This window comes from Macrosteles quadrilineatus, unplaced genomic scaffold (assembly GCF_028750875.1).
Source record: "Macrosteles quadrilineatus isolate MER2022 unplaced genomic scaffold, UCM_ALF_1.0 Scaffold_4__1_contigs__length_99947679, whole genome shotgun sequence".
Lineage (NCBI taxonomy): Eukaryota > Metazoa > Arthropoda > Insecta > Hemiptera > Cicadellidae > Macrosteles > Macrosteles quadrilineatus.
In genome coordinates this window covers 43,729,126-43,746,404 of record NW_026542597.1, presented here as the reverse complement: position 1 = coordinate 43,746,404, position 17,279 = coordinate 43,729,126, and positions in this window count along the sequence as shown.

Genomic DNA, 17,279 nt, shown 5'->3' with positions numbered 1-17,279 from the left:
GGACGTCAGACTAGTGTCGTCATTTGATTATATTTATGATCCATACCGTTTCTGTTCTAATATCTGTGGATTAATGCTATCAGCTATTTCTTTTCTACTGTATTCAAAAGTCAACAGCTGATCATATGTTTTTGTTTATGTGTCAAATACTGCTTCCATAAGGATTACATTGAAACTTACATTGAGACCCAGTGGGGCGGATTCCTGAGAGACTTTTTTAACGCCATATAGATGTTGGCACTCACCGATATGGTCTCTATCACCATGCAAAATTTGAAAACGATTGATTCATCCGTCTAGGAGGAGTTTGCGTATTACGAAATGCATAAGAGTCGACGTATAAGAGCTTCGCTCGCTTCGCTCGCTCCGCTCAATAAGAGAAGGTTTGTTAGTAGTTTATATTCCATTATGTGAGTGCTGTGTTCATAAATACCCCCGCCGCAGCAAACCTGCCGACTAAGCGAATTTCCATTTGTCTGAATTGATTTTCAATTAAATTTATTTAAATAACATTAGACTTAATGAGTACCTAGGTTTGCTGCTACAAGGAAACTAATAACGGAAAGTGTATTTTTTTTGTAAAATATTAATAGCTTAGTGTAAAATAAATAAATTTGCCAAGTTTGATCAAAATATATCCATAAACAAGCAAAATACCACAGTTTACAATATTCTCCATAAGAATAACATGGGAATTTAAAATTTACAATTTTTGAATTTTCTCCGTTACCAATAATTGTACAAAAACACTTTGATATACTAAATTATTTGTTTTTTTAAGCTCTTTAAAAAGGTCTAGAGAGAAATTGGGTAATTTTGTGTTTTGAGGGTCAAAAATTAGAAAAACCATTTTTTACCCCATAAAACCTCCCGTAAAACCCCGTTCCCATGGTCCGATCATGCTGGTTCGCGAACTCATTCAAGTTTATCCTGCCTTACACCTTTAAAGCAAATTTCATCAAAATCGGACAAAAATTACTCAAGTTATCGCGTTCACGGACGTATATATATATATATATATATATATATATATAGATATATATATATATATAAATCTATATATATATATACATATATAAAAATTTGAACGAATGGTGTTTTTGGCCTCTAGGGACATCAAAATGAATAAGTAAATCGGTCCCGGGCCTAAGTCTTACCGTGCCACCTACGGTAATAGCTACTTCCCTATAGGGAAATTCGCTAAAACTAATTATTGTTCATAGAAAACGTTAAACGATATTTTATAGTTGTGTTCAGGGCTAGAGATATACATATCTAGATATGTATATCTCTAGCCCTAAGTTGTGTTCCACGATCATGGAATTTAAAATGTAGTAGTAAAAGCATAATTCACCGGATTTACTAAAAATATTTTCCAAATGACAGTGTTACAGAACTATCGGTTCTTTTATACTTATGTGTATAACGTCTGGTAGAAAACCTTTGTATATATTGACCACTAAGTTACACAAAACCACACATACAGAGAAATATGAAATACGTGTTGAATACATAATGGTGTCCATCATTAATGCTAAAACCGCACTTGAAAACTCATAAAAGGTGGCTGATAAGATTATCCGCTAACGATGAGTGTATTAATGAACTTAATAGTACAATCCGTTGTTTTTAACAACGGCCAATCAGTAAAGCCCAACAATGCATACATCAGCGTGAGCAGTGTTAACAATCAGTCTGTAGGTCGACCAATCCTGCTGACCAATTAACTGATAAACGGTTGATTGTTATCGGCTTCAGGATTGTGGAATAAGTTCAATTACGTACCTATAAATTTTATGTGAGATTTATAATTTCGTTTAAGATTTTTTGAGAATATTTAGCTTAACATAAATACAAGCAAACTTTATTGCAACGGTTTTAAACAAGGAAATCATAATTCAAATTTAGTATTTTACAAATTGTTTATTATTAAAAATTTGTTGGGTCTGGATCTTATTTCGAATAAGTTTGTTCACACTTGTTAGGGATATATATTTTGAAGTTTTGAACCATAAAACAATTTATATACATCATCACAATATCTGTAAAACTATTTCGTACTCTTCCTTATTCGTCTATTATACTTGAGTTATAAATTGATAACGTACACCCAATATTAGTTTGCATTGTTGGATTAACATAGTCCTAGTAATTTTATAGCATGACACTAACACGTTTTAGTGGCTGCTACTGTCTGATTTCAGCGTTGGTCCAATACCCTAAACACTAGTGAAGCTAGGAAATAATTTGTATGGAGAACTCACTAAATCGTTTGGAAAAGGTGCGATAGTTGCTCAACGTGATATATCTGTAAATGTTTACTGTTTAAAAGTATTTGAAACTCATTAATTTACACCCAAATCTAGTTAGTGTGGTGTTTAAGTATCGGCCAGTTATAAATAAATAAGTGGTTTTAAGATTGAGGGGTTCTGAAAAGCAGCGTTATTTATTGCGGAAACGATGCTTCCGCCTTCAACTACATGCGATCTTATCGAATTTTCATGCAATCATGGATGGTTTAGTGCTTAACCTTAATTAAAAGAGTTTTCATTTTTATCTTTGAGAATTATGTTTACTTTTCTTGCACTCTATTGTTTTGTATAGATACAACCATTTCACAAGCGTTCTCTGTCCTTGTAAAGGAGTACCGATTAACGTAAAATAAACTATAATCGTAAATTGTATAATCAGTAATACAAAAAGCCAAAGTTTAAATAAGACCCAGCAAGATCTGGTCATGAGAACGGTTTGTTATGGGGCTTTCAAAGGTTTACCCTCAAAAATACTCCAAAACATAAAAATATCCAGCTTATTACAATCAATATATATTGAAGTGTTCTTGTACGTTAAACGGTGAGGAAGAAAATTCCCTAAAACTTTACATTTCCAATTCCTATCTTCTTCTTGTGGGAAAAAGCAAACTGTTTTAGTTTCCTTATGTATAGATATTTTTTATCAAATTTGGCAAATCTGTTTACTTTTTAGTAGCCTTATACGGAGAGTTAATAAAAATACGTATAATAAACTAGGTGGCGTTCGCAGAGGCATCCACAAAATTGAGCGGAGTCATCAAGGGTTCATATTATATTGTTTTTGTCTTACTGCAGTAAAAACAGTATTTTTTCATGCATGCGCTGCGGGTCTAAAGTAGCATTTTTAATATTTAGGGAGTAAACATCGTTTTTAGCCTCTATTGAGTAAAAATCAGCTGTTGTCAACTCAGTAGTAAATTTCGATTGTAAACGATTGCATGTATCGAAAATATGTATCGATTTGTGCTTCGTAATCATTTTAACATATTACAGTCTACAGTCTCTTCCCGTAGCATTTTAGCATTGCAGATACATTAATCCATTCCCAAACTCAACACTGCTCACCTTTACTACTTCCTTCACCACACCCTACGTCGTGGACCTGTTTCCCTCTCTTCCCATAGCATTTTAGGATTGCAGATACATTAATTTAATTGCCAAAGACAGTTCCCACACTCTGCGCTGTTAGCCTTACTACTTCCTTCACCATTTACTACGTCATTGGCCTGTTTCCTTCCTTTCTCATAGCATTTAAGTATTACAAATTCATTTATCCATCTGCTCAAACGGTTTCCCCACTCTGCACTGCCAGCCTTTACTACTTCCTTCACCACTTACGTCGTGGACCTGTATTCATCGCTTTCCATAGCATTTTAGTATTTTAGATACGTTAATCTAATTGCAACAAACATCCCCACTGCTTCCATCCCTTCTCATAGCATTTCAGCATTGCAGATACATTAAAACTGCTACAAACGGTTTCCAGTTCCCACACTCCACACTGCTCACCTTACTACTTCCTTCACAATTTCCTATGTCTTGGGCATGCTTCCATCCCTTCTCATAGCATTTCAGCATTGCAGATACATTAAAACTGCTACAAACGGTTTCCAGTTCCCACACTCCACACTGCTCACCTTACTACTTCCTTCACAATTTCCTATGTCTTGGGCATGCTTCCATCCCTTCTCATAGCATTTCAGCATTGCAGATACATTAAAACTGCTACAAACGGTTTCCAGTTCCCACACTCCACACTGCTCACCTTACTACTTCTTTCACCTGTTCCTACGTCGCGGATCTGTTTCCCTCTCTTCCCATAGCATTTTAAGATTGCAGATACCTGAATCTAATCGTCATAAACAGATCCCACACTCCGAACAGCTCGCCTTTACTACTTCCTTCGCCACTTCCCACATCGCGGACCTGTTTCCCTCCCTTTCCGTAGCATTTTAGGAACGTTGTGACCTTAATCTAATCGTCATAAACAGTTTCCATACTGCAGACTGTTCACCTTTACTACTTCCTTAACCTCTTCATACGTCACGAACCTCAAGCTAGTGTCGTCATTTGATTATAGTACCTGGGGACCGAGCTTTGCTCGGGGAAAATCATTAGTTCACTCTGAAAGCACCGTAGTGTTGGAGATGCATAAATCCACACATCTACATCCTACACAATTTCCTACGTCATGGATCTGTTTCCCTCCATTCCATTGCATTTAAAGATTGCAGATACCTTAATCTAATCGTCATAAACAGTTCCCACACTCCGGACTACTCGCCTTGACTACTTCCTTCACCACTTCCTACGTCGCGGACCTGTTTTCCTCCCTTCCCATAGCATTTTAGGATTGCAAATACCTTAATCTAAACGTCATAAACAGTTCCCACACTCCGGACAGCTCACCTTGACTACTTCCTTCATCACTTCCTACGTTGCGGACCTGTTTTCCTCCCTTCCCGTAGCATTTTAGGGTTTGCTGATACCATAATCTAATTGTCATAAACATTTCAAACACTCCGGACAACTCGCCTAGACTACTTCCTTCACCACTTCCTACGTCGCGGACCTATTTTCCTCCCTTCCCATAGCATTTTAGGATTGCCCATACCCTTATCTAATCGCCATAAACAGTTCCCTCACTCCTGACAGCTCGCCTTGACTACTTCCTTCACCACTTCCTACGTCGCGGACCTGTTTCCCTCCCTTCCTATTGCACTTAAAGATTGCAGATACCTTATTCTAATCGTCATAAACAGTTCCCGCACTCCGGACTACTCGCCTTGACTATTTCCTTCACCACTTCCTACGTCGCGGACCTGTTTTCCTCCCTTCCCATAGCATTTTAGGATTGCAAATACCTTAATCTAATCATCATAAACAGTTCCCACGCTCCAGACAGCTCGCCTTGACTACTTCCTTCACCACTTCTTACGTCACGGACCTCTTTCCCTCCCTTCCCATAGCATTTTAGGATTGCCCATACCCTTATCTAATCGCCATAAACAGTTCCCTCACTCCTGACAGCTCGCCTTGACTACTTCCTTCACCACTTCCTACGTCGCGGACCTGTTTCCCTCCCTTCCTATTGCACTTAAAGATTGCAGATACCTTATTCTAATCGTCATAAACAGTTCCCGCACTCCGGACTACTCGCCTTGACTACTTCCTTCACCACTTCCTACGTCGCGGACCTGTTTTCCTCCCTTCCCATAGCATTTTAGGATTGCAAATACCTTAATCTAATCGTCATAAACAGTTCCCACACTCCGGACAGCTCACCTTGACTACTTCCTTCATCACTTCCTACGTTGCGGACCTGTTTTCCTCCCTTCCCGTAGCATTTTAGGATTGCAAATACCATAATCTAATTGTCATAAACATTTCAAACACTCCGGACAACTCGCCTAGACTACTTCCTTCACCACTTCCTACGTCGCGGACCTATTTTCCTCCCTTTCCATAGCATTTTAGAATTGCAAATACCTTAATCTAATCGTCATAAACAGTCCCCACACTCCGGACAGCTCACCTTGACTACTTCCTTCATCACTTCCTACGTCGCGGACCTGTTTTCCTCCCTTCCCGTAGCATTTTAGGTTTGCTGATACCTTAATCTAATTGTCATAAACATTTCCAACACTCCGGACAACTCGCCTAGACTACTTCCTTCACCACTTCCTACGTCGCGGACCTATTTTCCTCCCTTTCCATAGCGTTTTAGGATTGCAAATACCTTAATCTAATCATCATAAACAGTTCCCACGCTCCAGACAGCTCGCCTTGACTACTTCCTTCACCACTTCTTACGTCACGGACCTGTTTCCCTCCCTTCCCATAGCATTTTAGGATTGCCCATACCCTTATCTAATCGCCATAAACAGTTCCCTCACTCCTGACAGCTCGCCTTGACTACTTCCTTCACCACTTCCTACGTCGCGGACCTGTTTCCCTCCCTTCCTATTGCACTTAAAGATTGCAGATACCTTATTCTAATCGTCATAAAAAGTTCCCGCACTCCGGACTACTCGCCTTGACTACTTCCTTCACCACTTCCTACGTCGCGGACCTGTTTTCCTCCCTTCCCATAGCATTTTAGGATTGCAGATACCCTAATCTTATTGTCATAAACAGTCCCCACACTCCGGACTGCTCGCATTTACTACTTCCTTCATCACTTCCTACGTCACGGACCTGTTTCCCTCTATTCCCATAGCATTTTATGATTGCCTATACTACTTCCTTCACTACTTCCTACGTCACGGACCTGTTTCCTTCCCTTCCCATAGCATTTTAGGATTGCAGATACCTTAATGTATTCGTCATAAACAGATCCTAGACTTCACACTGCTACCCTTGACTACAATGTATCGAGTAATCTTAAGTATAATCTTTGCTCAATATTAACAAGTGATGTTTTTCCTTTTGTACTGTATTTGAAATTTCCTAGTATACTGTGGGTAGTTGGCTTATTATGAGCACATGCTAAAACTTCAAATCTTTTGTTTACTTTTTACTTGTTATTTAATTCAGCCAACATGGTTACCTAGCAACCCATAAGACTAATGTTAAAAAAATGTGATTTTCAGTTTCATTTTTCTACGGATTCCTGAGAGACTTTTTTAACGCCATATAGATGTTGGCACTCACCGATATGGTCTTTATCACCATGCAAAATTTGAAAACGATTGATTCAGCCGTCTAGGAGGAGTTTGCGTATTACGAAATGCATAAAAGTCGACGTATAAGAGCTTCGCTCGCTTCGCTCGCTCCGCTCAATAAAACTTTAAACAATATATATTTACAATTTTTCTGTTTAAAACAAAATGGTAAATATATATAAAAGATGGTCATGGTAATCTATTTAAATTGGACACTCCAATCATCATCAGACCCAATAGGCGAATGACAAGAATCTTGAATGGAGTCTCTACCATCGATCTCTATTATTACTGTCCCTACATATATCCTATTGGCTAATGGAAGTACCGACCAAGACATTTCTATTAGTACAACTGGAATTAAAATATACTTGTTCATTGGCAGCTTATTTCTATTTTAAAATTTTCCCTTATAAATATACAATTCTTCCCAAGCATTCAATACATATTCGTTTTATAATTCTTTAAAATACATGGAATATCCTCCATTTTTGCTAAAGAGTGGCCATTTTGTAACAGATGTTTTGAGACATTTGATCTTTCCGGTTTGTTATTCTTCCAGGCAGATGTGTGGTTTTCGAAGCGGTTAATAAAGTTCACAGTCATTTATAATAATGTAGAAATAATTTGCTATTTGCTATTAGAAATAATTTCAACTAATTTTGTAGATGGACAAAGCATTGACTTTGTTACAATCTTATATTTTAGGATGCAGTATACAGGGTGTAAATTAAGTATGGCAACAAACCGGAATGGATAGAAATATTCTGTTTGTGGCATTGGTTGTTAACAAAGGTTTCGCAATCTTTTGCATAAACAAAAATTTAACCCTCCCTACTGACGGGGTTGGGGGTAGAGGGTATCTTATTTTTTTCAAAAAGCTATCCCTATTGAATTACCCCTAATTTTGAAGGTTTTGTCAAGAGAAATTTACTCGAAGTTCAGAAAGATACATGGGCTCAAATTGCTATACTGCTTGACATAATATCCCATAGTATAATCAAACCAAATGAAAGACTATCACAAATTGCAGTTTTTAATATTTGAAATAAACTTATTTGTAATGCTAATTGCCTAAATTACGCAATATATTCGTAGTTCAACGCAATGTATAAACTTCAAAAGTTACTAATGGCCTCAGCTTGTTGTAAATTAGTTACCAAGCGACTGTAGCTTAAGCCCATTTGTCACTGTAATGACCAAAGAAAACTAAAATGTTCTCAAATAATAACAATGTAGCCCATTCATAAATGTTCCGATTATCTTAACAACTACGGTATTGGCAATTAATAATACAGGTCTCTAAAAGCGGGAAGAGACATATATGTATTGGGTATTTTAATTTTTGAAAAGCAATACGAAACGTTTTAATTTAATACTGAAATTGTGAAATACCTGACTAAATATGCATAACTTTTCCTTGCTGCATGGATAAAATGATTTTCAATATTTAGGAGTTTGAACATAATTCAGCACTCAACTGTACGTGAAAAAGCAATTAACGATATACTATTTTATCGGTCTTGAATGTGTCATTCTAACACAATCATCATCACACATGTGTCATCTATGCACACTCATTATTCAATGGGGCAGTTTAAATTTGTATTTTAAGTGGATTTTTATGGAAGAAATATTTATTACACAGTAAATGGTTAATTGCAACTTTTTAGACGGCTTAATTATTTTTCAAATATCCTTTTAAGTAATTCAGCTTGAAAGCGTGGAGGAGGTATACGATGATAAATTTTTATGTAAGTGTTTTTGCTATGTTAAAATATGTTTCATCCTAATTATTAACATTTACACAACAACATGAATTTAACGACAACACACAACATAGCAATCAATTATGGGTTATTCTTGTTTAAAGCGGATACCACAATTAATAATAATATTTAGCTAGAATATGTGACTTAATTTTATACTTATAATTTATATAGTTTCATAACATGGCATAACTGTAGGTAAGCTCTAATGCCGAAGACTTAAAAGGTAAGATAAGATCACATACAGTAAGGAATATAATAAAAGATGGTTGAAAATATATGGCCAGAACGTAAACAATGGGGTAATACCCAGGGGAAAAATGTAGGTCACCGCCTTGCATACCCAGACAGCACACTTTCTCCTCAGGACATCCCACGGATATTGCGACAGGATATGCAAGATATCCCATAGTGGTCCTATGGTCAACCTGGGATATCCCAAGATATCCACAGGAATGCGTAATGTCCCCGCCCGGGGATGTCCTACGGATAAGAGCTCACAGCATATCCGTGGGACATCCGAGGTCATCCCAGGGTAGTCCTCAGGACATTCTCAGGACATATGGGACTACTATGGGATGTCCCTGGGATAAAGTGTGGTCTGGGCCTGAGTCTTAAAGCTTTGTGTTCTGCTATCTCAACAGCTGAGCGGAAATCAGAAGAACAGACGAGAGAAAACCTAGATGTAAACAACTGTGGAAATAAAATAACTACAGAATCTGCAAAAAGTTCTCCAACAGGTAACAAAGAATCCCAGACATGTACCATCACAACACCTTCTACAAACTCTCCTGGATTTAGAGGTTGGGAAACTCCCGACTCAATAAAAAGCATCGAGCTAAGCAATTTTTTAAGCAAACTTTCTACTAGTCCCAGCAATATCAACAACACAACAGAATCAAATGACATTCCTAAGGACCTGGTAACAACAGACAATTCACTACCTGCATCTGCTCAACCACCCTTGAGACGCTCTAAAAGAACCGGCATCAACAAAACGTTAGGTGTAAAAAGTCTGCAAAATTGTAAAAATAATACTAAGTTAGCATGTAAGCAAAATAGTTTTTTAGGCTGACTTCAGACACATCAGGACAAAGAAATAGTGAAATTGTAATTCTATCTTTAAATATTCAATCATTAAGGAACAAATTAAACCATCTTGAAATCATTCTTAACCAAACCCTGTCAAATATAGTATGCTTAAGTGAGCACTGGCTTAGTAATGAAGAAATTAACTTTTATGTCCCAGAAAATTTTGAATTAGGTACAAATTATTGTCGTCAATTTCCACTGATTCATGGAGGTACTGCAATTTATGTCAAACGTTGTGTAAATTATGAAAAAATAGATTTGTCTGATTTTAGCTTTAACTTTTTACTTGAGGTATGTGCTGTTAGATTGTTAGATTATGACTTATTAGTTTTATCTATTTATCGTACCCCTGATTCAAGCTTTACAGAGTTCTGTAGAAAATTGGAAGATCTTCTATTGTTTGTTTCATCTAAACCTAAACTTTTCAAGTACATCGCCCTGGCTGGTGATTTCAATATAAACATCTTAAACCATAATGATAAAGAGGGAAAGTATTTTTTGAATTTACTTAGGTCATTTGATTTGTTCCCAACCAATGTCAAACCAACCAGACAAACTGCTTGTTTAGACAATATTTTCACTAATGTCAATAATCAAGCCTTGCTTCACTGTTTTATTACTGGGGAGGGAATAATATCGGATCATGCTGGAGTGGTTTCAAAATTCTTGATTGGTAAAAATAAGAATAACAGTTGCTTAGTTAACAAAGAGGATTCTTACTATAGGAAACGCCTTGTATCATCAACAAGACTTGAAAATTTTGTCAATAGGTTAAGTAATATCGATTGGTCTACCTTGTATTCTATTAATGACATAAACTTAGCTTTTACATATTTTCTTAGGGTTTTAATTTCAGATTTTAATTTATGCTGTCCTGTTGTAAATGTGAAAAGTAATATTAAGATGAATAATAGATGTAATAGTTGGTTTACTACAGAATTGGAGTCAATGCGTAAATATTTATTGTTATTGTATGACAAATGGAAATATAGCAAGAATGTAAATGATAGGAACAATTTTAAAAGGTACAAAAGCATGTATACAAACAAGATAAGAGAAGCCAAAATCACTGCTAATGACAAACTAATTGCTCAATCCAAAAATACATGTAAAAAAGCTTGGGAAATAATCAGAAAAGAATCAGGACAGATTAAAACATTTTCCGAAACAACTTTAACACCTAACACTCTCAACAATTTCTTTACTTCTGTTTCAAACAACACACAAAATAAACTCTATAATGATGATAATGTAATTACTCATCTTGAATTGTTGAGTAACTGCCCTAAGCCATATTCTAATACTCCTGACATCCAGATATTTAAATGGACCCTTGTTGATAAACATAAAGTGCATTCTTTGGTCTGTAAACTCAGTGGTTCCCGTAGTGAAGATTTGTTTGGATTCTCCAATTTTACTCTTAAATACATAGTTAATTTTATCCTAGAACCTTTAACACATCTTATAAATTTCGCTTTATATGAAGGAAAGTTTCCTGATTGTTTAAAAACCTCCAGAGTAACGCCAATTCACAAGAAAGGCGACAAGAATGTCCCATCAAACTATCGTCCAATAGCTTTGGTTCCAATTTTAGGAAAAATAATTGAATCATGTATGCTTGAGCAGCTTCAACACTTTTTTACTGTTAATAACCTTTTATATAAAGGTCAATACGGCTTTAGAGACAACTGTTCAACCACAATGGCTGTAGAAGAACTAATTAACCAAGTTTTGCAAGGGTTTGAAGACAAGTTGGTGACAGGTACATGCCTTATTGATTTGACCAAGGCCTTCGACACAATCTCCCATCCCATTCTTCTTGATAAACTATATTACTATGGCGTTAGGAACCGTGAACTCAACATCATTCAATCCTACCTGGAAAACCGTAAACAGCAGGTCGTGATAGGAGATGATTATTCTGATATTTTGGAATTGAATGCTGGTGTTCCGCAGGGGTCCATTTTAGGACCTTTCCTGTTTTTGATTTTTATTAACGACTTTAGTTTTAATATCCCTACTCAATCAATACTTTATGCTGATGATACTACCCTGTTCTGTAAAGATGATAATGTTTTAAAAGTTGAGTACGATCTTAATCATGCCCTAAACTGTGCTAAATTCTGGTATAAAATCAATAATTTGGCTATCAATGAGGAAAAAACAGAACACATCTACTTTTCACTAAAAAAAGATCAACCCACTGCTGCTTATAAAACAGTCAAACTCTTAGGCATCCATCTTGACAACAGACTAAGCTGGGATACCCACATTACACAACTTTGTAAAAGATTGGCTAGAATAACCTGTCTCTTGAGAAAACTTAGATCATGTGTGAGTTTTAACACTCTAAAAATGACTTACTACGGTTTGTTTCACTCACAGCTGCTTTATGGTTTGCGTCTCTGGGGTGGTTCACACTTAGCTCAGAAAGCATTTGTTTGGCAAAAGAAAGCTCTTAGAGCCATGCTAGGATTGCAAGATCATGAATCCTGTAGGGATCACTTTTCCAATTTAAATTTGCTTACACTGCCATCTATGTACATTCTTTGTAATTTAATTCATATAAAAAACAACCCCTTAAAGTTTTCAAGCTATTCTCATCCATACAACACGAGGCACAAAAACAACCTAGTCACACCTCAAATCAGACTTTCAAAAACTTTAAATAGCCATTTTTACATCCAACATATTTTCTTCAACAAGCTACCCACTTGTTTTCGTGAACTACCTCTAAACCAATTTAAAAGAAAAATTACTGAGTTTTTAAAATCAAAAGCATTCTACACGCAGGAAGAATTTTTAAATAGTGACATATCATGTTTAGATTCTAAATAGGATATTGTATGTATTGAAATTTATAATTGATGTATGATCTATTTTTAAGTACTATTGTAACAATGCCTATTACAAAATGTTATGTTTAATGGCTGCAATAAATCTTATTGAATCTTATTGAATCTTATTGAACATAAAAACACAAAATAATATAGATTTAGTATGAAAAGCTTAATTATAAGTTTAGTAAATTGATTAAATAGTTAATAAACACAAATTTTGAAGAAAAAAACGAGAAAAAAGATTTGGCCCAGACGGGTCTCACACCTGGTACCTTTGCCTTATGAGCCTCTTACCTTACCTCCTGAGCTATCTGCGCTTGATGATTATGGGTGATTTCAAGTGGTGAAAGAGTAGCCGACAGTTGCAATGGTCGCAATACTTAAAATATTTTTGATACTACAGTACGGTATATAATATGATTCTGTTAATCTGTTTAGGCCTCAAGTAGTTGAATTGTTTTTCTGGTAGTTGGAGAGGATACTGGTATTTGAATATAGATTATTTAATTACCAATAGATTAGCACTGTTATAATTGATTGTTATATGATTAAAATTAGTTTTTGATTGTTTTATTAATTTAAAGTTAGAATTAAATTCACATTTCACACAACTATGATAGAGAACTCTAGTTTTCCTGAACTCAGTGGTAGTAATATGTCAGTAAAGTTAAGTCAGCCCTTGCTAGCCACAGTATTTAACAAGACATATTTTCAATCTGGGAAACCTCTTAAACTTTTAAAACAAATTATAAAACCTCAACATCTTAATGCGTGGGAATCTTATTTTTAGAAAAAAAAAACAGGCCAAAATTATTTGTTAAATAATGAAGAAGGCCCAATTATAAATTCGGAATTACTGAAAATAATTACATCAAGAACAACACTGTAATATAGGTATCCAAAATTCAAAAGATTAATTTTTCTAATATTTTTTTTTTCAATATCCTTTAAATCATCTGTTTTAACTTTGTTTAAAATTAATTTATTAAGTAGATATTTACTTTTTGTACTAGTGTAAACACAGCCTGAAGATGGAAACCTAGTTTCTGAAAGCACTAATGAAAAAAACAAATTATTATATACTGGCCTTGTTGAACATTTAAATTTAGATATACATTTCATCAGTGGTAGTATTTTTTTTCTTTAGTTTGTTACCGGGACATTACAGGATATCCAGTGGATTTTGTACATGTCCCGGGATGTCATAGGACATTCTGGGATATCCTATGGCATTCGTACATATCCCGGGACTTTACAGGATATCCTGAGGTTAACTTACAAATCCCGGGACATTACGGTATATTGTAGGATATCCTGTGGATTTCGTACTCGTCCCGGGATTTTGCGGGATATCCTGAGGATAGCGTACATATCCTGAGACATTCTCAGGACATATGGGACTACTATGGGATGTCCCTGGGATAAAGTGTGCTGTCTGGGATAGCTTGTGGATACGTTGACTCTCGATATTGGTCGTATAATAGAATTTTTTTTTCAATCGAAACAGATGTTTTAAAACTTTATAACCAAACAAAATTGTCTATTTTAACAACCACCCCCCCCCCCTAAAAAAATTAACTTCTGACTAGAAGTATTTGATTCTGGTGGTAGAATACTTTATTTATTTATTCTCTCAACGGTAACACCATTTTTACATTGGAATATACATTAAATAGGATTAATCACTTTATAAACATGGATAATTGGTAATAAATATGAGCAATAATAAGAATAAATTAGAAAGCAGGCATGAAATGCAAAAGACATAACCAGTATAAAGACAAACAAAAATACATTAATAGGCTGAATCAATTCAAGTGTAAGACAAACAAAAAACATAGCAAAATTAGGTACAGGCTACTAAAATAGGGCAATAAATAAGAATGAAAATGAGAAGCAGGCATAAGATGCAAAAGACATAATAATATGGCGCATAGATAACAACAACAGGTAAAATTTAAAGTGCAAAAACATAACAAAAACAATATTTAACAATATGCAACCAAGACATAACAACAACGAGAAAAAAGGAAACAACAATTGCAATATCGGTAGGCTAACAAAAGAAATAGTAAGATATAACAACAACAAAATAAATATATATATATATGTACAAAACAACAGCCATAAATTAATTTAACAAACGCAAACACAACAGGAAACTTATTTAATAAACAAACAGGAAACACCAACTGGACACAAATGTGGCCCTTTAAAGGCACCACCAAAGAAAAACTGAACTTTACTGAAGCCCTTAGGCAGCCACTAGTTTAAAAAGGCACTGGCACATCTTTTAAAAACAGGAGCTGAAGTGCTGAAGAAGTCCACATGAGCAGCCGCCACAGCGCCCTCACGCAGTAGCCGAGACAAACCGCTGTTGTACGCATATGATGTGGGATGGAATCTGCGCTGGAAGATTGCTCTGGAGCGAGTGCCTCTCGGGACAATAAGGTCAATGTTGAAAAGCAGATCGGGGCTGTCCAGAAGACCATTAACCAGCTTGTACAACACCACAAGATCAGCCAGTCTACGTCTTATGTGAAGAGGTTGGATACCAAAGATCCTCTGAAGTTCTTCAATTGGTACATCGGTATATGCATAACCAATCCGGATACCCAACATCCGAATGAAGCGAGCTTGGATTCGAGACAGCAAATCAATATGACCCAGCTGATGAGGCGACCATATCACAGAGCCATACTCCAGTATAGGACGGACCAAGGTCTTGTACAGCAACACAAGTGACCGAGGATCTTGAAAGTTCCTAGTAGACCTGAAGATAAATCCCAGAAGTGCATGCGCCCTTGATTTGATGTGGACAATGTGTTCAAAGGGGCTGAGTGAAGGCGTCAATAATATCCCAAGGTCCTTTACTTTATCCATAGATGGAAGAGTGCTCCCATTGATGTAGTATTCCGACTTGAGGATGTTCAGTCCTCTCTTGAAAGTCATAACCTGGCACTTAGATACATTTAAGTCCATGGAGTTGTTTTTGCACCACCCAACGACATTACCTATGGATCTCTGAAGGTTTTCTTGATCAGACACGGAGTGGATTTCCGAGAAAATCTTTATGTCGTCAGCAAACATGAGGTAGTTGGTAGTCAAGACCGTTCCAATATCGTTGATGAACAGATCAAAAAGTAGGGGTCCGATGTGACAACCAAATGCCCACCAAATGTTACTTTCGACAACCAAATGCCCTTTGTGATTTTTTAGTAATCAAAAACATATTAGGTCTACTAATACAATTGATGTGTGTAGGCTGCTTGTACGATCAATTAGTTGTAAGATCCTATGTAGAGCCAACACAGCTAAATTGTAAATTACTACAATCCACCATGTACATCAGTGGTATTATTTTTAGTTTTGTATCCCTTCCCTCTTTTAACGTGTTTTGATTATGATTAAAATAAGTACATAGCTTGTTAAAATATAACAAACCTAAATGAGATATACATATTGTTCTAATTACTTTTTTTAATAATCTAATACATTTTTCTCTGGTGAAATGTAACAAACAATCGATGGTTTCCATAAAACTTGGGATCATATAAATGAACCCTGTTCAAGTGACTTAAAGTATCCAGAGTCAATGTTATATCTGTTTCACATAAATTAGATGCCTAATTGTAGTATCCAATGTCTGTTGCATCTGTCCCACGTAAATAAGAATTCTACTTGCAGTATCCCAGTCTTACTTGCAGTGGTAGGCATATTTGGTTCACATTAATCAGATATCTACTAAAGTAGTATCCAATGTCAATGGTGCACATGCCCTAGTTAATTAATATTCATTTGATTGTAAATAATTATGTTCAGCGGTATTCATCCAATCGTTCTTTCCTTTTGTTTTGTAATCGTAATGCATGAATGTTTTGTTATATCTCTTGTTATATTATTATATGTATTACTCTAAATGTAGAGGGTGTCCACAAAGTCTTAGCCTGATAAGTAAACTGCATAGAATGAAAACGAGTGATGGTAGGATAAAGATTTATTTACAGATATAACATTCAACTTCTTAAGATTGTATAGCTAAGTACAAAATTAATACATATCTAGGTGTGTGCCTCCAGTGGCCTGCAGATCGTCTAGACGTCTTTTCAGTTCCTCCCAGGTTTTAGTCAGCATATTCTGTCCTGGGTTGCGACACAGTATTTCTGATTCTCTCTCTCATTGTTTGTAAATTAGGAAGTGGGGAAGAGTTTACATTGTCCTTGAAAAATCCCCACAAAATAAATCCATTGGGGTTACATCGGGGGAACGATGATCCAGCGTTTGGGAGAGTAGGATTTAAAAAATCCCTCACACTTGTAGCCCAATGAGGTGGGGTGCCATCTTGCTGAAAAATTACCATAGGTTGCAGTTCTTCTAATTGAAGGACTACATACAATTCCAAAATATCCAAATAAACAAACCTATTCATATTTTCTTCCGCGAAGAAAACGTTTCCAATGATTCCAACATTAAACCGCACCAAACAGCTAGTTTTGGACTACCCCTTTCTTTCTCAATAACGTCCCGGGGATTTTTTACTCCCCAAATTCTACAATTGTTAACCTTCCCAATTTAACTCGCTCGTCGAACTGCTATACCGGC